At 37.2% G+C, this 25,111-nt stretch overlaps 1 long non-coding RNA gene across 1 annotated transcript in view; it reads left to right on the top strand.

Moving 5' to 3' along the window:
• Positions 1-25,111, top strand: part of LOC148050843 (uncharacterized) — a 327,289-nt gene that overhangs the window by 44,317 nt on the left and 257,861 nt on the right. Inside the window, exon 2 of the long non-coding RNA XR_015700760.1 lies at positions 24,754-24,922. This is a non-coding gene — a long non-coding RNA (uncharacterized LOC148050843). The remainder of the gene's footprint in view (positions 1-24,753; positions 24,923-25,111) is intronic.

Genomic DNA, 25,111 nt, shown 5'->3' with positions numbered 1-25,111 from the left:
ACTTAATGCCTTTTGTCTTATCTCTGTGACCAATTTTAAGAGCACCTGGTATTAATCACGTTTTACAAAACCCCAATCTGGAGCCTTGAATCCCTGCTAGGGACAGAGTCCAGTTAAGAATCTTAGTTAATTTTTCCTATTTACTTCCATAAGATAGAAAAAGTTGTGTGCCATTCTGTTAAAGATGGGTGGAGAAATCTAATTCCATTTCATAGAGAATTTCAGTGTGTCAAAATCTGGTTTCTTTCTGGCCTGGAATGAGAACTGAGCACTTTGAAATCATTTTGGCTTGGGATGGTGTGTCTGACAAGTAGCAGGGCAAGTGACGGAGCTTAGGAGCCAGTGTGTTCAGGCTGGCACAAAGTTGGAGACAGAAAGTCTTTGGTCTGCAACAGAGCTCAGGACATGAGAGGTTTGCTGCTAAAAGGTAGTCCAAGCCCTGTGCTTCTCATCACATTGCTGATAGACTGCTGGAGAGCAGAAAGCCTAGACAGCTCAGTCTCTGCAGAAGATGCTGAAGCTGGCTGCTGGGCAGGCAGGTAGGCAAGCTGGCAGCAAACCCAGTGGGTTTTGAAGCCTTCCTGTCAGGCAGTTTTCACTGGAGCTCTGCCCTAGGCCTCTTCAAGATATCGTTAAAATGATGAACTTTCTTAGTGAAATGTTTTACGTTCGATATAGGCATGTTATTCTTTGAGAAATTTTAAAATACAGTATTTTATCCGATGGGGAAAGCTGAAAATTACATCAATGAAATGTCAACCTGATACACAGCTTACTGTAAATTACAGTCATTTTCTTGCTTATAAATGCAAAAATGGCAAACTTAAGCTTTGATGTGGTATTTGGTCTGATGAGTGGTCTTAGTCTCTCAATAAAGCAACCTTCTCTGCCGATAAAGGCTTTATTCAGATTTTTTTCAATGGTTGCTACCAGACAATGACAAGAATTGAGTGGGAGGAACACGTAAGAAAAGACCAATTTGTACCATCTGTTCCAGAAATGTAAGCTGAGGTGATACCGTAAAGGGGAAATAGTGATCAGTGGCTGTTTTACATTTGTGTTAAAATCATTATTCTCTTTATACTAGTTCTGGAAGTAACAAATATTTTATATAAAGAACCTACAACTCTACTAGACTTTGCATTGCCTAAATAGCTGACGTGTCAGTTTAGCTCTGTATGGAGTGCGACTTCTGTGCAGAACTATAGTGGACTATCTCAAATGCTTTTCTTTATAGCAGTGAAGTATCTCCAATTCCTGGTAATATCAACTGGTACTGTGCTTGAACAATGTTATTTTTATGTTGATACTTTCTGATATGTAAACATAAGATCTAGGAATGCCAGAATGCTCTGAAGTGTCCAAAAGGTCTATTGACAATCAGTGGGTTTTTCAGTTTGCAAAATGATGTTACAACTTGTAATCCAATCAGTCTTTCTGAGGCTATGGACTTTTGCAATTTTAAGGACCGTCTGGTCTGTTATGGTTAAGGTAGAGATCATGTGGTTTTTACTTGCTGCTATATTCCAGAGCATTTGCAGTAGTGTTAGAAAATGTTGTCACAAATCATTTAGAAAATGCTGTCACAAATCATGCTTGAACCATGACCCTGTTCTCAGTTCTTGATGCATGGTCTGTGGTCCTTTCAGAGTGCTTTCACTATAACTATGTAAAGTATGTTAGTATCCTCTAATCTTTCCAGACTGAAGAGTTTAAGTTGTACACAAAAGTTCAGTTAGCCAAGTCTAATAACTGTAATATGGAGTTTTCATTGTGAAAATGTGCTTTTAGCTGTTTTGGTATCATACAGAATATTAAAATATACAAATAACAGAAATATAGGGCTGTATTTCAGGTTTAGTAAGTCAGTTTGAACCTCTGGTCCTTATTGAAGCTAGTGTGAAACATTTGGGCTTTGGACCCATTATTCCCTCCCTTAATAGGAAGTTTCATGAAAAGGGCAGAATTTATTTTAATAGATGAAGTGCTAATTTCTGTTGAGGAAAAAGACTTCCTAGATTCATATGAGAGGAATTAATTTCTACTTGTTGAACAGATGACAGTGTTGTCATTTATTGAAGCTGGTCTATTAGTTGTTCTTCCTCTCTGCAGAGGTTAATACTAAAGTTAATTACAGCTTTCATCCCAGAGGCAACTTTTCATTGTCATGAATCTAGGTTTAATTTGCAAATTTAAGAATAGTAAAACATTGCCTGGGCCAGAGACCAGGAAAATATGAAAAGATACACTGTATTTTAAGTGTCAATTGATTTAAAAAAAAAAAAAAAAAAAAGAAATTACCCTGATGAAAAGCAATTTTCCCTGGTTTTACTTTTGCTGAAGACAAATTTAACTAAATGTTAATGTGCCTGAGTCTCCTTTACATCACATCAATTTAATTTTAATAGTTCTTGTGAAACATCCTATGAAGTTGGATGCCCCAGTGGCTTTGAGGTAATTTGAACTTCTCATCATGGACTACCTGAACTTGCTCCTTGTAGCAAGCCCCTTCCTTCCTTTCTTCCTCCCTTCCCCTAAATGATTGCAACAGGACTGAATGAGAAATTCTGCCACTGCCCCATCATTTGAGCACAGCTGGAGAGTATTGAGGATAAAGCCATAATGTGAATCAGATCTACCTGACTCTGTTTTGCACTAGTGCATATGGGTTAGGAGGTACAATGTTGTGCCAATGCAGAACACTGCTTGTAAACATCTTGAACAGACATCACCAAAGGGCTTATTACTGTTTTACGTGTGGCTCCACTGAGATAACTTACACGTCTCGCTGTAATTCTTTAGATATTTGCAAAGAATGTCAGAATTATGACAGTGCCTGTCACACAATTGACAGTCAGCATTTTTCTTTCCAAGAAATGCATGTTATGGCAAAACCTGAAGCAAAAAGTCACTGATGACAAGTGCTTTTTATTTTAATAATAATAATAAAGGTCTGATACAACAGCAAAACATCTATTTAATTTTCCTTAGAATTTTGATCTCATCTGCTTTAAGCAATGACTAGAAACTGTAATGGAGAAGATCCTTCAAAGAAAGAAAAAAAGAAAAAAACCCAAGAAACAGAAATTGGACACATTGAGGGGTACTGAGCATGCGTCTTTTATTGGTGTATTTTGCAACTCAGTCCTGGATGTGTTTTATAGGTAGGGAACTCTGTTGGAAATGTGAATCAGCTGGTGAGTCCTATGTGGTTTATTAAGGTGATGAAATGGTTGGGAGAGCTTGAAGACATCGGTGTTACCCCAGTGGTGGATGTAGCATTCCTGCAGCAGCGTGCTGTAGGCTTTTTTTGTGATCTCAGTCCTCAGAAACCCAGATGTTATTAAGAGTTGATGGCAATTAGGTAACTTCTGAAGTTGGGACTGAAGAGTGAAGAGAAATATCTTCATACAGACCTAATGGAAGCAGTTTATGAACCCATCTATAGTTAGTCTCCAGCTGCGAAGCTGTAATGGTTTCCACAGTGCATCACCTCTGGGATGACTTAAACAAATCTGAACTATTTTGCATGGAAAGAGACACAACAGGGCTTATATGGTCACTCTGGCTGTGGGAAGAGCAGCGATAAGTCTACAATTTTGTTTTCTTTCTCTCTGTCGCTTTTGTCCTTATCCTGTGAAGTTTAGTTACGTTGTACTTAAGTGCCACGTAAATCTCTCATAGTTGTAATATCATTAATTGAAAAGGACAAAGAACCTAATAGTAATGATACTGGTTTCGTTGGTTTTTTTTTTTAATGTTATTGCCTGGAAACCCTTACTAATTGAAGCATTTCAGTGTCTTGATAGGAGAAAAAAAAAAAGGAATAATTACAGTTATTTTTGTAACCCTTTTTAGGTGCAGTTTGACAATAAAATGTATAGAATCTGTAAGGCTTCAATAGTATAAGTTCTTGAAAGTAAAAGAGCCTACAGACTCATGCTTATCTTTACTTTTATCTTGCTTCCCAAATATTTAATTGCCTTATTTGACTTCTTATACATACTGCCTGCTTTACAGCACCCAACCATGGCAACTATAGTCTGTTTTTATTATAATACATGGTGTGTTACTGTAACTGAAATAAACCTTCACATCTTGAATTGTCACTTTTTTTTTTCCCTTTCCTACTTTGGCAATAAAAAATATCCTTGTCAGAAATGCAAGGCATTCTCTTCACAATCTCATTAAATAAACAAAGTAGGTCACTCAGCATATTTGTATCAAGCTAATATAGAAACTACACAGTCAACATATTTTCAAGCTGTGTAGCTCAACCCTTGTTCCTACAAGCAATGACCTTATATCAAAACTGTCACTTCAAGGTTTTGACAAAATCTGACATATTGTATCCATAACATGTCAGGAAGCAATGGGATGGGCTGAGGAAAATTAATTGCTTCATAGGCCAGCAACAAACTGAAATGTGAACTGAGGTGATGATGTGTTTGTTCAGTCATCAGTGCAGGCTTAAAAAAAACCAAAAAAACCAAAAAGCCAAAACCCAAACAAACAAACAAAAAAACAAAACAAGAAACCCCACAACCCACAGAGAAAAACATCTTTTGTAGGTGCTTCCTTTTTCAGGAGCAATTAAGATTACAGTGCTGCTTTTGCTCTTAATCTGAGAGAAAGAAAAAGAAAAACCCCACAACTAGTAATGCATTAATTACAAAAACAGTCATAAAAATAATCATTCTGGTTCTCTGGAGGAACATTTGCATCTAGATGAGCCTTCCTGCCATGGACAAAAAAGAATGCTTAACAATTAAGCAAAAGCTAATGTTATGGATGTGTCCAATTTTCTTTTAATTGCAAGAATTTCACCATGTAAAGCTTGTTTATTTTTGATGTTGGAGATTTCCATTATGATATCAATTTCTGCAAGATATGAATAGCAAAAAGTACCTAGAACTAAAAATGCCTAGCTAATTGTACAGCAAATTCTGTCAATTACTATGCAAAATCTGGAGAGAGTGGTAGGCTATAAACAAAAGATAGTTTAAAATTCAGTCAGTCTAATGCAAAAGTGAACTGTGGCTGGTTACAAACTAGATCCATGCTAGTTTGTGAGATGATAATTATGAGTTTTCTGGGTCACGAGTCTTCTAAACAGAGTTAGTTCCAGTACCAGCTGATAGATGTATTGACTGTATTTAAGATTATGCTAATAGTCTCCCATTATTTCGCATAAAAATGGGGAGAACTAGCATGCTAGGAAGTGTAGCTCTACTTTCTAAAGGGCTTTGGTCTTACTGTTCAGCTAGAAGTTTTTTAGTCAAGAGGTGGTGATAATGGGAGTAAAAGGCAGATGAGAGCATGAAGTATTAAAGGTGTGCACCAGATCCCTGTTCAGGTGGCCGTTGTGCAGTGCCACTTGCTGAAGTGCAGCGAACATCATCAGCACGTTGGGCGTTTCAAGGCAACATATGGTACTATTTGAAAGCAGGGTGAGGTCTATTATATGTTATATGGCTTCCAGGGTTGTATGTATTTTTGAGTTTGTAAAAATATATTGGACCTGAGAATTGTATTTCCCCATCCTCCTTCTGGAAAGTTGTTAACATCTTAATTTCATAGATAGGCTTGGGATCTGATCTGAAGTTTGATGCTCTCCATTGAGTGGATTCTCTTGGACTGGAAGATGACAATAGTGGGCTTCCCTAGAGGTATCATATCTGTAGAACTGAATGTGTCCCTTCATCCGTTCCATTTTCCTACTGCTTCCCCTAGCTAATCCTGTGGTGGCCCTACCTGAAAACAGGAAAACTGTTAGGCGAGTCGTCCGTGTGCTTCCTTGTCTCAGTTGTGTCAGGATTTGGTATTTTGGCTTAAGGCTTGTACCAAACAAGCTTCTCAATATCACCTGGAGGAATAAGTCAGAGTGGCATAGGTTACAGGGTTGTTGATATAGTGATGGCACGGTGCCTTGACTTCATGCAGCAATTTGCTTTTTCAAAGAAAAAGATAAAATAATTGAAACTTCTTTGTTTACATGCTGCCTAAAGAAAAATTTCTTCTGAATGTGCTTGAAATTATGGCCATATAATTACTTTTAATGATCCTATAGTGAGGTTTATGAGAAAATCGCTCCTTACATACATTTGATATGAGTTGGTTAATTTGACTGTCATCATGGTGCATTCTTCCTTTGATAGGAAGCTATGGGAATAACTTCTGATTGTAGAAGTTTTAGCAGTTATTTCAATAATCCTTATGTTACTTGTATCTTTGTTAAAATTTGTCTATAGTTCAATGAAGTGATAACCACTTTTTCTCAGTTATGTGGCGTTTTTAATATTTCAGCTCCAGAAAATTCTCTAAAATGGCAAATTAATTGTACATACATCAGTAATAACCCTATTCACAGAAGCAGCCTGCAGCATTGCAATGTGACCTTTTTAGAGCACAATTACTGGCATGTATTGCAGGAATAATTTTTTTTTCCAGAATTCTGATCTTGTTCTAAGCAGACAAATACAACCTAGATGGGAAATATCAGGCAGACATGAATAATGTTAGATTATTCTTCTGCTTATCTTCAGGTTTTAACTGGAGAAAAGGAGCGGGGGGGAAAAGGAGACGCACACATACACTCACACTTTAAAAAAAAACTTTGTCAGAGAGCTATTATACCATAACCAAAGATGTCTCCCTACAATTCTCCAAAGAGTAGGGGAGAGAAGATTTATAAATCTGCCATAGTCAAAGTTAGTGCTATTGATATAATGTAGGTTTCCCTGTTTGAATATAATATTTATGGAGAGACCCTGAATATAAACTACTTTGTTTAACCTTGAAACTAGTCAGATTTTATTGAATGCCTAAAGAAGTGTATATAGAGAAGATATATCTAATCTACAAAAAAATTAATATCTAAAGTATGAAAATACTCCGCTGCTTGATGTGATGAATAGCTTAAAGGTACTCACGGAGGGTAAGGATTATCTACATCTATAAACATGCTTTTGTTCCAAAGAGGTGTCTGTACTGTGTCATATGTATATATCTTTAGGGAGGGGACCTAAACTATTTGTCTCTGTCCTAAGACCATTTCTACATGAAAGAAGAATACTTACTCTAGGCAATGACTTCACTTTTCTCTTTCTTCAAAAAAAAAAATAAAATTGTGCAATCTAGTCAAGTGAGTTTGAATTACCTCCTCCTCCCAACTCCTCAGCTAACTATAAATTTATTTTCCACCCTCCTATCTCCAAAACAAATTGCTACAGAAGGATACATTTAACCAGGCAGTTACGAGAACAGGTCATGTTTGAGTCCAATTTTCCGAATAGGAGTACTTGAAGTGTAGGCTTTATTCTTACACCCCCCCCCCACCCCGCTCAGTAATGTTACTTTGTGCATCATAATATCTCTCTAGGATTCAAAATGTCAAGAGTTTTAAATGGCCAAGACTAAGGTCCTGAGAAAATAATGCTACATGCAGTAACTAAAGTTCTGGTGTACAAGACAAAGAAAATTTTATTGTGTTTAAAGCCGTGTATGAGACAATACATTATGCAATATGAACAATAAAGATGATTACATAAATATTAAGAATTGGTTTACAGTTTGAATTACTCTTAAATTGTATAATTCTTCTATCAAATCACCCACTTGATAATTAGAGTGAATTCTGGGCAAAATGTATCTGAAGAAGGATAAGGTGTTTGTTACAATCAATCCAATGTGTGAGTACATTCAGAACACTAAATCTTACAGAATGCAACTTTAAAACTCTACACAGATCAGATTTCTTCAGGCTGTTATAACTCTTCTTATTTAATAATAGTGTTTAATAAGAATTATTGATTAATAATTTATTAATATTAGTATTAATATTAATTAATTTAATAATGTAATCAATTGACTTAATTTTATTAATTTAATATTTAATTAATTTAATAACTAAATTAATAATTTATTAATATTATTAATAACCAATATTAAATTAATGATTCTGATCTTACAAAAGTTTAGATAATTTAGTTATAGAGCAGTTACTCTAATGAAAGCAAAAGTAAATAAAACAAAACTCGGGGCTACAGACTTGAGCTGTATACAGAAATTATCAGGTCCTTAGATATTCTCAATCCAGTTTATTCTGGGTAAAATGTTGGGAGATATGTAAAGTTTTCTGCCCCCCCTAAAAGTGGCTGAGGTGGACTCCTCTTACATGGGAATTCCAGCTTTAAAGGCAGTCTTAGTGATCCTTCTCTGTACTGTGGTGTCACCACTGTTGAAGAACATGTTCATCAACTTATTAAATAATGAAATATTGTTATGTGATTAATGACAGAGGTATAACTCATGCCAAGCATCTTTCTCAAAGAGCTTCAGCACCATCCCCATGGATATAGCTGGGATACACAGGTGTGCTGAGGCAGGTAAAGATTTTGGGCATTGAATGGGCTGGTTCAATGGATGGAAGAGAAGTTTAAGAGTGTACTCAAAAAGTTTGACTTTGCTTAGAATGGAAGTTGGATGGCAATAAAACAAGTAAGTCTTGTCTGGATGTAGTCTTTAGTCTCATCATGAAAAGAGGAGAACACTAGATTAGTTATTAAAACAGTGTACAGGGGTATACATCAAGAAATCTGGTTCATATGCATAGAAGATCTATTTCAGGAGTTGCAAATGAGACTTTTGCAAAAGTTCAAAATGGACCACATAATGCAATTTCTAAATGGATCCTGTAGGGTCCCTTTCCAGCAGCCCTAACAAATATTTCTGTTGTTATTGTTTACCCTGTTTAATAACCCTGACTCACAGCTGTTTTAATCTGAAATCTAATTTAGACTGTTTAGCCTCTTCCAGTGGAATAGTTGCACTGAGAGATCTCTAGAGAGATCTATTTCCTGCACATACCATCTTAGCACTTGAACTGTTTGCCTGGCCAAGATGGTTGTAATCAAATCTGTGCAGATAAAAGAGCACTTTTCATAGACAAGTCTCCAGGCAGAAACTTTTTTTTCTTTTTTTTTGGATGCATTGCTGTAAAAATTCTGTTATGCCCTGAGAATACATGGTATTGTCTGCTTTGGTAAAGTGGCCTTCATCTCCTGCTGATTTTGCTTGGCTTGTGTTGCTCATTACTTTACAGATTATAGCACAGTGCTAACTTCCCAGTAGGGCATGGCTAGATTTTTCTGGCGATAGTTTGCTTTGGAGATGTTCTGAATGACTGCAAGGCCAAACAGAATCATTAGACACAATAGATATTCCACTATTGTGCTGGTCCAGAGTGTGCAGCCCCACAACCTGCGCTGCATTTGATCAGGCTACACTAGAACTTCGGATCTACCTGAAACTTTTGTTCTCAGCATTTCTGATGATATGTGTTGATTGCACTTAGACACAGTTGTTCTGAGAATTATTTTCTTAACGTGATTTATTACTTGACTTTCTGTGAGATATTTCTAGTGCTTTATGGACTAGTCTGTGTTTATCATTTATCAGGTCTGCATGGATGCATACTGGATCTTGGACGTGTGCCTGAGTTTGAATGGCACTACCTGTGCTAAGATGCAAGTTATGCAAAGTTTTAGCAAATTGCTTATCTGCTAATTTAATGTAGATGGAATTTCAAAAGTTTAAAGTCTTGAATATCTATAATAAATAGGCAATAATAAATTTGAGAAGTTTGTTTTCTGAAATGAAATCTTCCATTAAAAAAAAGTCATTTCCATAGTCTGTTGAACTAGGCAAGATATTTGTAGCCACGCATGTCGTCTTTGTGAAGAAAGCGTAAGGGATAGGTTGTTTGTTTGTTTGTTTTCCCCCCCTTATGCTTCTTTCTCTTTGAGTACTATTCTTCTGCAGCTGGCTAATCTCTTCTGTAAGATTTCTTTTAAATTGAGAGTTAAGAAGTTCTTATGACAGTAATAATTATTCAGGGGGCAACCTCTGACTTGATGCTCAGCGTGGTAAAAGAACATAGATTGCTTGATTTTTTTTTTTTTTTTTGCTTAAATCAGAGGGTTTTCAGACTCTTCTGGTTTCTAAGAGGTGTACCTTCCCCAGATTAGTTTAGGTTTCTGGTGCAGCCACAGCAGAGCAAACTTGCTTAGAATTGGGATGCTTCTCCAAGGACATTTCAAGGAAAAGCAGGTAATGACATCACATTGCTATTGCTGGACTATAAACGATGTAATAGTTGTCTTAAGGTTGACTGGGTTACACTTGTAATATCATGGTGGAAAGAGTTAGAAAACAACATCACAGTTCTAGGTCTCTGGGTACAACACAGGTCTCAGATGATTGTGCTATCAAGACCAATGTTAACCAACATAGGTGTATTGCTAGTGGGAAGAAAGAGTGGCACCTGTAGAAAGGGGAGCAGCGGCATTCAAGGGGGGATGGGACGGCCTTTGCTAGCTGCTCCCCCTATTCTACCTTTGTGCAAGGGGAAGCAGAAGGGAACTACCATGGGCAAGCTTGGAGGGTAGTGAGGTAGCCTAAAAGCCCAAGCTGCAAACTGGTGTGGCTGAGGCATCTGTTCTGTTTCTCTGCCCCAGCTACAGGGAGAGCAACTTTTACAAGGCGAGCGGTTGGAGATGGTATCAACTTGCTCAGCTGCTTTCGCTGCAGAGGTATCAATGCCAGGCTTTGCTACTGCTTCAATTTAGCTGCCCTCAGCAGTCACTTGTATACTTGTATCAACCCTGCTTTTGCTGGGCAGTAAAGCCCCAATGTTGTTACATTGCTTGTCTTCGCAGGGAGAGGAATTTATGAAGAATGTTCTGTAAGTAGAAGTTTATTGGAGAAGGGAATAACTTTAAGACATTCTTAAAAAGCTGGGTCAGGTGCAGAGGGATGCACTAAGGATAAGACAATGAAGAGAAATGGAAGTTCCATACTAATAAATTTCGTTAGCTATATCAGAGAGGCTTAGTACTTTCTTTAAAAAAAAAAAAACAACACAAAAACAAAAAAACACCAACAAAAACCAACTAAAAAATACAAATTACCCTAAAGAGGGAAGCAGTCTCTTCTACAAGAGTTTAACAAAAACACAAAATATTTGTTCTGAGCTTTGAAAAATTGGGGAAAAAAAAAAATTCTTTTCTGTTTTTTTTTCCTTTGGGATTTAGCAGTACATAGTGTGCTTAACAATGAAATGTCAAATTGCCATGTAACTTTTTTTTTTTTTATTTAGCTATTCTAAGAAAATCAATTTAGCTGTGTAACAGTGGTAGGATCTCCAGCTATTATCGCCTAACCATTAATTTTTGCTGGACTCTGCTTAATACAACTGCTGCAGAATGCTTAATAAATCATTAAAATAGCTTGGATTTAACTGAAAAATAAATTATTTAAAAGTGTAACAGCAACCTATTTCCCCCACTCCCAATCTCCAAAACCCTCTTCACTTATTAAAGCATAAGTGAATTAAAGCACAATAAAATGAGAAATATGGGAATCCACAGCTTTTAAAAAAAAATGAGGTGAATAAGTGCAGATGACTGAACGCTTAAATCTAGTCTGCTCATGACCCATGCTTGCAGATACCACACAGTTGTATTTCATAAAGCACTTACTACTTCCAGTGTTCACACTGTGATTGTCTGGTTTAGAATTCAGATATTCCTGTCCTTGTGTTTTCCATTTGCATGTTTTTACCCAAAGCTTCAGAGAGACTCTCAGCAGTATCAGATTTAAGTTACTTGGTTGGTGTTTTGCAGCTGTGATTCCAGCCCTGGCCACAAGTCAGGGCATGAAATGGTTGCCTGACTGCACCGCAGGCTCAACACGGTGGTACCCTGAGGCACTTGAATGATGAGGACCACTAACCCACAAGTGCTTTGCACCTCTGAGTAGATTTAGAGAGAGCTGCTCATATATAAAACTTTACTTTGGTGCGGTCTTGGGTTTTTTGTTGTTCTTTTTACTAAATTTGGCAGGTGGTTTGCTCTTTGAACATCAGGTCCTGATGCCACGGAGACACTAAAGGAAAAGCAGGAGAAACTTTCAGCTGGTAGAAAATGAAATAGTGAACTCTTATCTCCAGCTCCATATTTTGTGGACTGTATAGATGCTGAGGCTGGAGTTTTGTTTTTTTTTTTACAGGAACTGAATAATTAAAGAAAATTTAAGGCCCAGCTGAATAGCATCATTAGGTTAAACAGATTCCTCTTCTAGGATTAAAGGGGAAGGACAAAGATAATGAAAATAAATAATTTGTTCTCCTAGTAAAATGTTTAACTTTTTCTGGCTTTCTCAGTGTCATTTTTAAATATATATCTGTATCTACTAAGTGGCGAATCCAAAAGCAGATGGTTAGCAATTAGTTACCAACTTATTTTATGAGTACATCAACGTTTTTTAGTGGAAGTAACTTTTTTAATAGCAAAAAAAATCAAGGGAAATGTTCTCATCTCTTCCTACAAGTCTTTTAAAATCAATTTAAAGGAATAATTAACTCTTCCTGAAAACTTATTTCTTTCTTCTCCTGGAAATTGGAAAAAAAAAATGTAGTCAACAAATACTTAAAAAAAATAATCCAGTTATTTATAGCAAGGGGAACTATTAGCTGTTTCCTTTGGAGGGATCTTCTGATCTTGCTGTCTAATAAACAGACTGCTGAAGCCATACATTGAGGTAAATAATGTCGTATGATGTTGCTGATACTGATGCTGAAGAGGAGAAAAATTACACCGCAGAAAGCTTTGCGAACAGGGAAAAAAAGATTCTTTTGCATGTGTGTACTTTGCATAACCAGCTGATGAATTCCTAGTGGTGAGGACTGAGAGGGAGAGAAGTGTCTATGTTATCTTTTTCTAGAGATAGCAGCTGAATCCACGTATTGCAGAAAGTTAATAGAAAAGGTTTTTTTTTTTATCAGGGATTTTCAAAAAGGAAGAGTAAAACTTCCTTGTCGGAGAGGTTTAACACGGGCCCACAGATGTCTGTATATGTAACACATTTGTTTGCTGTATTTATTTCCTTTTCAGAATCCTATTCTAGACAGAAACCATATTACATGTATTTTGATTGCTTAAATTTGTATCTACTTACAGGTCGTATTTTCTGCACAGTGAATTTGAATACTAAGTGGCAATGAGAAGTGTAGGAAGGAAATCGCGGGGATATTTAAGGAGCATTAAGGAACAGTTAAGGACCATTTGCGAGTGCTCAATGCCAACAGCCCTGCTTGAGAGTAACTACTGCAAAACCCAGGGGTCTTGATCCAGTGTCTGTTTACCAGCGTCAGTCTTCCCAGCGGCTCTAGATTTGGCCTTCGATGATGATGAATTAACTTGGTTCTATGAGATGAGCAGGAAAATCTTTCTAATGATGGGAAGCAATACCAGCAGCGGGAACCTAAGGGTGTTCTGTTCTTTTTTCTTTTTCTTTTTTTCTTTTCTTTCTTTTTTTTTTTTTTTGAGTGGGAACTGCATTGTATATGCAGTGATTATAGAGAACAACTGAAAGAAATTCTACTGAATGCAAAGTTATATTGGTTAGGAATCATGAATTACTACAATAAATATAAAGTATATGAAGTCATTCAGACTCTGCATTATCTGACTATTTTACTTTTTTCTCTTTCAAGCTTATTACAACTCAACTCTATTTCATCAAGTAGCCTGGAAAATGCATTCACTAAAAATGGATGTCAACCCTTTGAAATTTTGTTTGAAGGATTAATTATGGAGTTTTGTGATCAGCCTGCATATAAGTGCCTGTCTCTATTTTAGGATGTTTTTGTCACTGTACTGAAGTATTTGGCTCATGCACCTTAGCAGGTGACATTGGCTTCACATTAAAAAGAACTTGAACAACCACAGAAAAGAAAACCTGGTGGTTGCAAGGAAAGACATATGATATTAAATGTTATTGCAGTGAAAGCCATGTCCAAATGCTTATTGCATTCCTTAACAGAGAAATGAGCTATTTATTTCTGTAAATAGATGCAATTCTATTAAAGCAAATTACAGTTGAACACTGACTTGTATCAGGTGAGGGTCTGTCTAGCAATGTATTAAGTACTTTGGAGGCATTCAGTGGGAGAGCTGAACCAGGGCATAGAAGAACAAATCAAAGTATAGGAAGGAGAATCCAGCTATGCCAGAACAGTATTGAACCTTTGCATGAAACATCAGCAAATCAAAGCTGAGTATTTGTAGTTGGCCAGTTCATAATTGTGACTCGTGTGGAAGGCAAGCAAAATAGACGCTGGTTTTGGATGAGCAATGCCCCCTAATTGTGAAAGGCAAAACTGAAATAAAAAAAAATAGGGAAAAGGTGTCACCTCTTGCCACAAAAAGTTCACATTTGGAAATAGCTTGGTATAGATGAGCGGAAACCTAGAAGACCTCTTGGGTGAGTGGTGGGGTTGTTTTTGTGGGCTTTTTGTTTGTTTAGTGGCTTTTGTCAGTTCATCTAACTTCGTCAATCTGGATCCTGATGTGTGCAGGGTTTTGAGTAACTTCGGTGTTCCTGTTGATTTCCCAGTTCCAGCTCTGACTTGACAGACATTGCAGAGAGTTAAAAGACTAGGGAGGAGGGGAAAGAGAGTAAGTGCCACGGGCAAACACCTGAACCCCCCTTTGTGAAATTTTATTTTTTTTTTAATAACAAAAAAATGCTGCCTGCTATTATGGGCACACAGGTAACAGGGTCTGACTCTGAAGAGTCCACTATATAGTGGATGTGCTGGGTAAGAACACCCTTTGCTTTGGTTTAGGTCCTATGGAAATGCAGGTGGAGACAAGATGCAGGTAATTCTTCTGTTCTGCATTTTTGGGAAAAGTCTTGGCCTTTGCAATTTTTACTTGTAGGATTACACAAATTGACTTGAAATAATTTGGAAGAGATGCACCTGATTCTGCTTCTCTGCAGCCAGAAATGAGAGCAGCAGTATCCCCCTCATAAGAGAAGGAACAACAGCTGTGTTTCCTAGGAAGTAGAGGTTTGCAGGATTTTTGCAGCTCTCCGCTCTTCTTAATGAATTCTGTATTTATAGTTCAAAGAAAACTACTGCAGTAGCTCATAAAAGAAAACATTCTTAGCTACTTACAGAAGTGAATATCATATATAGGGTTGACTCTGTCTAAAGACCTTGAAGATTTTACATATAAAGCCATCTCATAAACCACTGAGGGAAATAGTTAACTTCTGATTTTAAAGAAGGGACACTTAATATTCTCAAGCTCTGCAGTAATATCAGCAACCTTCTAGGTGAGGAAGAGCAAGCAGAAACCTCTGTGTTCCCCCTAATTCTCTCCTTTATGTTTCCTGCCCTGGAGATGAGGAGTTTGCAAATTTGGAATACAGGGGCTTTTTGGAGGGATTGCTATTTCTCAAGTTTGCCAAGTGCGCAGAAGGTACGTTATGTGGCTGTATTTCCCCCAACCAAAGGCACTGATCCAATGCAATGTGCTATTGTGAAGCTGGTCAAATGCCAAAATTAGCTGTCCCAGGGTAGCCTAGCACTTTCAGAGGAGGAGGAGAGGAAGAGAACACATCTACCAGCTTCCACCCCTGTGCTTTAAATCTTGAACACTGGGTAGAACAGAGAAAAAGTTAAACCACAAATGATATTTTTCTGCTTCCTTGCATAGAGGCTAGAAAACAGCATTTGTAGGCATTTTTAGCCATTATTAATCTATGCAATTGTAACGTTTGTAATTTTCTCCCTTCAAAGTGTGGAAGACGCTGAAATAACAGCCTAAGGAGGTTTGGAAGTTGGGACTTGGCACTTAAAGCCTAGTCAGCTTGCATTGCATTGTGTAGTAATTGCTAGTTAATGTAATAGCAAAACCATTACGGTGACAAAAATCTTAGAGTGTATTTCTCTTTTGATGTGTAAATTAAGACTGTCGGAAAGCAGTCCCAATATTAAATAGGCCCCCTCATCCATTCTAGTTTGAAAACACTTTGCTTAATCACTGGCAGCACGTATATGCTCTTTTGGTTGTGTCTGCCATATTCACTAGTATCATCTTTCAGGCAGACCAAATGAGAGAGATTTATAGGGTCTGTGAAATGTTTGAGAGGTCTTCTGCCTTGAACAAGTTATCTGTTTGGGACAAAGAAGCAATAATTTTTTTAAGTCAAATTCTACTAATGTTTTTGTAACAAACTATGCAAAATTCAAGCTTCTTAAGCCTGCCTATTTTAGTACATTATTTCTTTTCAAATAACACTGCAAGGTTAAAGAAGTTCAGGAAAGATAATGTGTTTCCAGGGAATCGCAAAGAATTTTTGAGATAAGCTGTTAGGCTATTTGTAGAAATTACAGAAGCTTCAATAAAACTCAAACATCCACCATTAGTTTCTTCCATTCTGTGAATCTTAATTGTTTTTGTTATGGTATAGACATCAAAATATAATTCTCTAACATTTTTGGCTATCACATAAAAATGGTGAAACAAACTTTTTCGTATCGCTTTCTCACCTTAGCAGGTGAGCTAAAGCACCTTCTTCATAGGTGTGTATTTCTTCTACCAAAGATCTCAAACGGTTTTGTGAATTACCAAGAAAAAGTCAATGTGATATTTCTTCATGGAAGAGTGAAATATTGATGAATCTATCACTGTTCCCCCTCACGTGCTTGGTTGAACATCTCTGTGCTCTTACCTCCTCCACTTCTGTTACTGCCAAACTTTTAAAATCTTGGCTCAGTAGCAGTGAATATGCTGCAGGTGGTTTGAGTAAATTGTGTATCTTATCTTTAGTTAGGGTGTAGTGAGGACCTTGGAATGACTGGTGGTACTGTGACCCATTTAAGTGTCACTCGGGTAGCTCTCATTCTGTCATATTTGGCTTTTTTACCTCTAGCCAAATAGAGGTTGCAAACTAATTCTGGGGGAGGTTTCCATAAGCTTACATAGTCTGCTAAACTGTTTCTTGTGAAAGCAGTAGTTTGATGGGATTCACATGTGCTGAAATAATGAATTGCTTCTAGGGAAGGGAGGAGGAAAAAAAAAACCCAAACCAAAACATTGCACTGCAGTACATTTACCAAAGCCAGCAAGCTTGCAGTATTAATAGTTTAATGCCATGGAGGAAATAAGCAATTAAGTAGCTAATATGTGATGTTACATCAAACAAGTGACTTCAGCTGGGATTAGTAAAGAAGATAGGAATTGCTGCTCATCCTTCTCCCACAGCACATCTCTACTTTGCTACTCTGCTGAAGGCTGTGTTAGATGAGACCCAAGACTTCTGCATTGACCTGGAGAGCGTCTCATTCATAGTGAGACATATGTCTTGCCTGGGAAATGCTGGCCAAAGGGCCTCTGCAACTGTAGCGTAACAACTGTAGAGCTGCTCTCTAGACACAGTATGCCATGTCACGGATGTGTGTAACCTTCCTTCATCTCAAAAGTCCAAGATGCAAAATTCTTTCCTCCCCAATGGTTTCACTGCAGTGGGATGAACTGTTGTTTCCTCTGCCCTGCATTAAGGATGAATGGGTGGTTTGTCATCGTTGTGTTGCTTCATGTTGAAGAATATTTCTAGTGACTCTTTGATCAATGTATGCAAGGTAATCGCTGTGAGGCAATTAAAGGGAAAAAAAAAAAGGACACTTTGAAGTTGCTGACAGAGAAAAGAATTATTCCTCAGAGACTGTTTTCTTAACACTTTATTCTGTCCAGTAGAGGAACTTAGTTTGCATAATAATCATTATGCTAAAATAATGGTATTTAGAAGGCCATTTCTCCTCCTACTTGCAAATGAACAGGTTATTCATGACTTGGTCTGTACTTTGAAGGTGCAAGAAAATGTAGAATCAATAGAATCAATTTATTTATGTTAAAAAGAAAAAAAAGTAGTCTTAAACTTCCAGAGAACCTGCAGTCATGTAACTTGTAAATTGAACAATTGTAATTCCTTGAAAGATCAAGAAGGGAACCTCAGAAGTCTTCCTAACAAGAATGAAAGGGAAACTGTTCAGCAATACTTTTTTTTTTTTTTCCCTCCCTTACTTCGTTTAGGAGTAGAAAAGTATGCCACAGGGTTTGAAGAACCATAATGAAGTGAAATCTAAAGAATTTAATGGTGCAAAAACTTGAGTTTGTTTCTTAGACTAGGAGTCTGACATCTTAGAAGGGGAACCTAAAGCCTTCCTTATAAAGATGGGAAAAGATGGGTTGTTTTTAATATTGCTCTTTGGTGCTTTGACACCTGACTAAGGATGGCAGGTAGGTACCTCCCTGCCCTGGCAATCGTAGACTGGAATAGTGGGTAGTTACCAATAGCCTTTTATTCACAAACTCAACAATGGCCACTTTTTTTTCTCCTCAAAATAAAGCAGGAATGGAAGGTAATTGTTTTCATTTTAGAGATTATTTTCTTCTTTTTGTATAATAGTGATTAAAGCACTCACCAAGGATACGGGAGACAGTGGTTCAATGTATTTTTCTGCTTTACTAGGTAAACTGAGTTTCAGTGCTTGCGAATATATTCTGGAAAAAAAGCGCCTTGTACTGTTTAAGATGACTGTTGGGTGACTTGGTACTGCTGAACTTAAGGCTTGTTACAAACAATATGGAATAATCTGGTGCAAAAATCATTCCTTCCAGCCTGATGAGCTGAGCAAAGCAAATAATTTATATCATAATGTTGATTTTTTCCCCTCTTCCTTTCCTAAACACTCAGAACCTTTATTACCTTACCTAAGAAACCCAGTATAATAGGAGTCGATTGCAAAGAAAAGTCTTGATTCTGTCAGAAGAGTGAATGAGAGCACTTGAAATGATTACACCAACTTGCGCTTATTTCTTCTACTACTCTAACAGATTAATTTGACATGTTTTTATTTTCTGTTTTCTTAGTAGCTTTGTCAACCAAGTGATGAAATCTGACACAGGGTAGGAATTAAGATGCAAGTACTTTTCAACTTTGAACTCTGTAAAAAGACCTCCTAATAAATTATCATGGTTTAAAAGGATTTAGGAAATACCCAGGAGGCTGTGCTACTGTTTGCTATAACCTGTGTTAACAGTGTCCTAAATACGTGAAGTCACTCCCTTTCAACAGCTTACCTGACTGACCTGTAATCAGTCTACCTTGCTGACTATGTCTTCATTATTCTCATAGCTGTACTTTATATCATGCTGCCATGTTCGGTCTCAACAATACTTATTTCTCAGCTCTTTGTCCTGAGCACAAGCCTTTGTGTTCCCTTTCAGGGACTGGAGGAGTAACAGCATTCCTCTGACTGCGGGCGTGCTTGGCCACAAAAACTGTATTTGACTTGCAGCATTTTGCAAAATCTGCTAGTGGTTCTGCAAATGACAAGGAAGTTGTTGTGTTGGTGTTTGTTTTTTTTTTTTTTTGCCTTCAAAACAAAATGGAGAAAAACCCCCAAAATCCCAGACCCTTCCAACTCAGTAGACAAGTGTTAGCAGAAAGAGGAAAATGGGAGAGATAAAAGGCATTTGACTCTGTGTTAAAATACTGTTTCAGAGATGCACCTGCAGTTTCACCCCCCTGCCACCCATACTGCTATGTATAAACTGTCTAGTTCCAAATATTTAGAAGCCATGACATTTTTTTTCTTTCTGGATCCTATTCTATCCTGTCCGTTAGTTGAACCAATCCTGACAGTCCTTCTTGGCCAGAGTACCTTACTGGAGTTTAATCTGTTTAGTACCATATTTTCTAGGACAATCTGATATGAACTTTCAAACTAATACATCATTGGAAAGAGCTGTCACTTTAATTATGTATTAATGTCGTATGTCATGAAGGTGAAATGCAAGGTATAAAATGTATTATGCAAAATGTGGTGCCCTCTATGGCATAAGATTTCTGGAGGGCAGATGGATGATAATGATTTAAAAAACAAAAAAACCCAACAACAACGACCAAAAAGAAACCCCTCAAAACCCCCAAACTAAAGCCAGACAACTCCCATTATTATGAATTGTTCTTCAGTGGCAGCTGCGCACATTTTACTTTACTAATTGTATAGCACATATGGAATGCACCATTACTATATTTGAGTGTTGTAAGTAAGCAAGAGAGATTTTATGATAACAGGGTGCTTTTTTTAAAACACAACCATTTCTTTCTTTTTCTTTTTCTTGTTGGATTTTAGCCAGGTTCACTAGACTAAGTCTGCAGGATATGACTGAATAGACAAACAGCTTGATGTGGTTCTGCCTACTAGTACGTGTATTATTTTACTGTGGGAGAGAGGTTTCTGCATATCAGTTTTCCCTTGCAGCCATCATCTTCCTTACCCAAACCCAGAAGAAACAAAGTGGTTTTTGAAGGGTTTCCATTCCTGTGTGTTTTCTGCCAGAGGGCTCTAGAGTCCCTTTACTTAACTCATACCAAAGCTTGCCTGCAAGATATGAGAGACAAGCCAGAACCACTAGCAGTATATTCCCAGCGGCCTGCAGAGACGATTATGGGTATGGTGAATGAACACCTCAGAAATTTGATATCTCGGGCTTTTAGTTGCTCTTGACTGGGTCATGCCTATGTTTTGTGCTTCTGTTTCCTGCAATGGGGAGGAGCAAATTTTAGTGCCAAACATCCTGGAGTAACATAAGATTGCTGGTTGGTGCGTGCTGGGCAATGTGCAACTGGTGCGAAGGGTTTTTTTCCAGCCTTGTGCTTTTGAAGATTTTATTTCATGTCAATTAAAGACACACGATTGTAAGGTTTGGATTTCTAGAACACTGCTAGGCTTTGTGGTTCAAGTGCTGCTCCCCTCACACCTACCACTTTTTTTTTGAGTGCTTTCTGAAGGGCGGGAAGCATTGATATTTGGAAGGGTATATATGAGTTGTGTGGTGGTTGTTGGCGAGTCTTAAATGGGGGATGCTATTCCTGAGATCTTGAAAGTGTTTTAGAAGCTTTGGGAGTGGGGTTTGGTTTTGGTTTGGTTTTGCTGTATATTTATGATAGAAAATGTCAGTCTGTCTTTCCATGGATGAAACCCACTTGCTGATAGGGCCCTATCAGAATCTTGGATATTTTTTTGTGTGTTCTGACAAATGTTGCAGCAATTTTGTTTCCATATGGCCCCTAGAGGATCATGTGTCTTGCTGTTGTGATTTTTCTATCAACACTGTTCCAGCATCAGACTGCAGAATATATTGGTGTAACAAAATGCTGTGAAAAGATAGTTTGGCTGAAGTTAAAAAAAAAAAAAAAATTCTGATTTGACTTTGTAGTCACTTCCTCTATAGCTAATAGTTACTGTGATATGTTGTGCTAATAATACACCTCGTCACTAGATCTGTGTGTGATTTTTTTTTTTTTTTTTTTTTTAAAGCATTGTATTCAGCCATGTTTCTGGCAGCTCTTCTTGTGCTTTTCATCTTGTTTATTCCTTGTGCAGTAAGAGGGTGTACGAGCCCACTGTGGCTGCTTGCAAATCAGTGCTTTAATCCAGATAGTTACATCCTGACATAACTAACCCTGTAACTGTTGAATAACACACGTTTTTGTCTGCTTAGACCTGTGGAAGGGAAAAAGAGCTCTCCTTAACCACAACCCAGCTGTTGGGATAGTGGATGATGGCTATTAACATATGTATATACTAACACACATATAAATGAACTGGATTACAAGTGTGCAATTTAGGAAGAAGGTTTGAGGGAAGATGAGCCAATTCGAACAGGATAACTTAAAATTACTATTGTTTTATACACCAAAGAATCCTGGTAGTATCAAGTAATGAAACAAAAACTTATATACAATTAAAAGATTTAGAAATTTAGAATTGTTAAAAATTACTTTTACAATGTTATTTGCCATATTCGCCCCTCCCCTTTAGCTTTAGAAAGACAGACTGATAGTTTGTTACTCACAAAGGAAGAAGAAAAGAAAAAGGAAGTAAAATATATAATTGTGCTTATTAGAAGAAATAGTCAGAAATTCATTAGCGTGGGGGGAATTAATTATTAAATCTACCCACGCTCTCTGTTTTTTAATTTTTTTGCTATTCAGTAATGCATCAGTAAATGTTACTATGCAATCACTGGCAAGATGCTAATTAGTATTTATGAGTTGCTGTTTTTTATGTCTGACCTTTTGATAATTTCCCTTTGTGGAGATGGTTTTAGGTACACAGTGATCTCGGAGAACTGTGTCCTTGTTTGGGTTTGTTTCCTGCTCTGCTCCCCCGCCCCCCCCCCCCCCCCCCCAGTTCTGAATGCCTGATATGCTGTTGCTGTAGCAGTGACTTACAATCCCCTTTTATTTTTGTTAATAAAAATGGAAGCTTTAATGCACAGAAAGGTGCCCCTGTAAATCACTGAATTAAAAGAAAACAATTCTTAAAGTTAGGTAAAGAAATGTAAATCAATGATCAGTGAAAAGCACTGTGAAAGGCAGTAAACAGATGCCTTTTAAAATGAAGCTTCTTATCTAGGTGCCTAAATTGGATTTAGATGGCTATGTTTAACCAGGCACTTACAAAGATTTTATTTTTTAATTATTTATGAACCCTTGAACATAGCAGAGGTCACTGGTGTTATCTTTACTAGCTAATTATAACCACCAGTATGACTTCATTCTGAAAATCACCATTTTTACCCTTTCTGAAACAGAAATCTAGTGTTCCTAATATCCCAAGCACCAATTTTGTAAATGTCCTGAGGTGATTAAAAGGGCTTGTGGGAGTGAGTGGGATCATAGCTAATCAAACTGACTGAGGGGATTGTGTTCTGTGCTGCTCAACCGCTTGTCCAAATGAAGGCTTCCACCGTGGAATAAAAGCATATTATTGTTTTGATTTCCATCTTGTCCTGCCGACATGCTTTGTGCTTCTGCTAGAATGAGTGTTTCTGTGGGTACAACTGTGCCAGAATCTATTCAAATGTTCCTTACTTCACTTAAAAAAAAAAAAAAACAAAACCAAAACCAACACACAAAAAACAAACAAACAACAAACAAACAAACAAAAAACCCCAAAACAAACAAACAAAGAACCAGGGAAATGTTGTTTGGCTTAGCATGAAGAACTGAAAAGAGGACTGTCATTTAATTTATATATATGCAAAATTGTATATTTGTGTGTATCTTAGATTTGTGTAAAGTGTTTGGTTTTAATATTAAAACACCTTTTCTTGATGCTGAGGATTCACTGCTAATTGGAGCACACCACTGTGTGCTCCACCACTGCCTTATGGGCAGGATTTCAGGGCTCTTGTTCTCTTGAGGAAACAAGCTTGTCTGGATAAGAATTGCAGAATCTTAAAGTTGAATTACCATGACTCACACCTTTTACATTTTGAGTTATATTGCTTGCTATGGGATGGAGGATTACTTTCCAGTAGGGTGATTTAAAGCCTGTTTAGGTACTAAAAGAATATTTTTTTGGCAAATCTAAGAACAGTTTTGATATCAGAAAGTTCTGTTTGATCAAAATGGGTTGAGTCTCTCTTGTCACACAGTATGATGTCATGCTCTTTCAGACTGCATGATCGCCTTGTGTGCTAGGAGTAGTATGGCTCCTTCATGATGTCATCCATTCTCAATGAGCAACATAAGTGGAATAAGCAAGCCATGGCTAGGGATTTTTTGTTTGTAGTTTTGTGTTTGTTTGTTTGGGTTTTTTTGTGAGCTTTTATGACTGAGTGAGGTTGGATATATACATGCAGTCTTGTGCCGTCCAATGCAAGTATGCCCTTGTCCCCTTTTTTTCCCCCCTTGAACAGTATCGAGTAACTTTGTGGAGCTGACTTGATAAATATTAAATGTTCCATTATGTTCTAGATGTAAAATTAAACTCAAGGACAAATTATTTTTATAATACTATTGTTATATGTTGTGAAAGTGGTTTTGAAATATATTGAATCATAAAGATGCTCCAACCAGGCAATAACTCTGCTAATAAAACTGGATATGGAGAAAATACACTGAATTCTTTTGCCTTTTTGGATTCACTATTATTATGGTTTTGGGGGGGAAGGGGCATCTCTTCCTTTAAAAAGAAGGACGTAAATAAGGACTCTAGTTAAATAAAAAGTACCTATGGGTAAAATAGGAAATTCTAGTCCCTAATGTAATGGAGCCAGCTTAGCTGGGAGCTGAACTGAGACCCTTAATGAGCAGAGACTTTAGCTGAAGTCAATACTTCTTACATCTGGAAAGAACTAAGTAATACTAAGGAGTTGTGGGAAGAGATGTAAAAGTGCCTTTTATTAATGATTTATGCGAGTTCATGCGTTTTCAAACACAACCAAAATGGATTCATGCTAATGATCTACACTTTGATCTTCAGAACTTTAGCAATAATATTGTTTCACTAAATGCCATATTTAATAAGGGAAATCTGTGGTATTAAAGTACTTATAAGCAATTTTTGTCTATATGAGGAGAAAAATCTCTGAGTACGAGATGCTGTATCCATTACCTACTTTTATTGCTGCACTCTCTATTTAAAATCCTATAATGGAGTCCATACTTCTTGTAGAGCATTTAAGTCTCTTGACCAGGCTTTTTGTTTATTTGCCTTTTGAAGCCCCCATAGAGTGATCTGCAGGAGTTTAGTTATAAAAGGTAGTAGGAGAAATGCCTCTTGGCATTCTGGAAGGCAAGTGCTTTTGCATGAACTGCTCCCTGAAGTTCGTATTTATAGGTTGACCAAAACTGCCTCCTTTTGCCTTCAGCCCCACTATCCTCCACACAAATCTTAAACTATAATAATAAACCAATCTCACTAACTAATGTTGATTATGTAATAATTAGTGGCATCCCATTGTTGGTAATTTTCTCTGAAACACTAAAACAAGTTATGAAAGTAATTCATATTGAATATTTTTTCAATTCACTTTCCAGATGCTGTGTAATTGTTCTGCTACTCTGCGATGCTTCATAAAGCTATAAATCTGAGATGTGCCCATGCTGATTCACATGATCTGTAGTCAGCATCTATCAACAATGAACTGCTAGTTGTAACTTCATCTAGAGGAAACCCAGAGCAGTCAAAAGGAAATGCTTCTCAGAGGTAAGAGAGCTTACTTTTTTTTTTCTTTTTTCATTCTTTCCTCTGTAGTGATGAATTCTGCCCATTTGGATCTGTGCAGTTGTGTGGACTGAAATTTGTTACAGGAAAGCAGCAAAAATAAAGGGGAAAAGAAAGCAGCTCTTCAGCCTTGGGTTTTGAATTTTTCCTCTAAGGTTTATTTTCAGTTTT

This window comes from Nipponia nippon, unplaced genomic scaffold (genome assembly GCF_047370975.1).
Source record: "Nipponia nippon isolate SJK-2023a ecotype South Korea unplaced genomic scaffold, ASM4737097v1 scaffold_7, whole genome shotgun sequence".
NCBI classification, from domain to species: Eukaryota; Metazoa; Chordata; class Aves; order Pelecaniformes; family Threskiornithidae; genus Nipponia; species Nipponia nippon.
The sequence above is the reverse complement of the archived record's forward strand: the minus strand, read 5'-3'. Positions and strand labels throughout refer to the sequence as shown.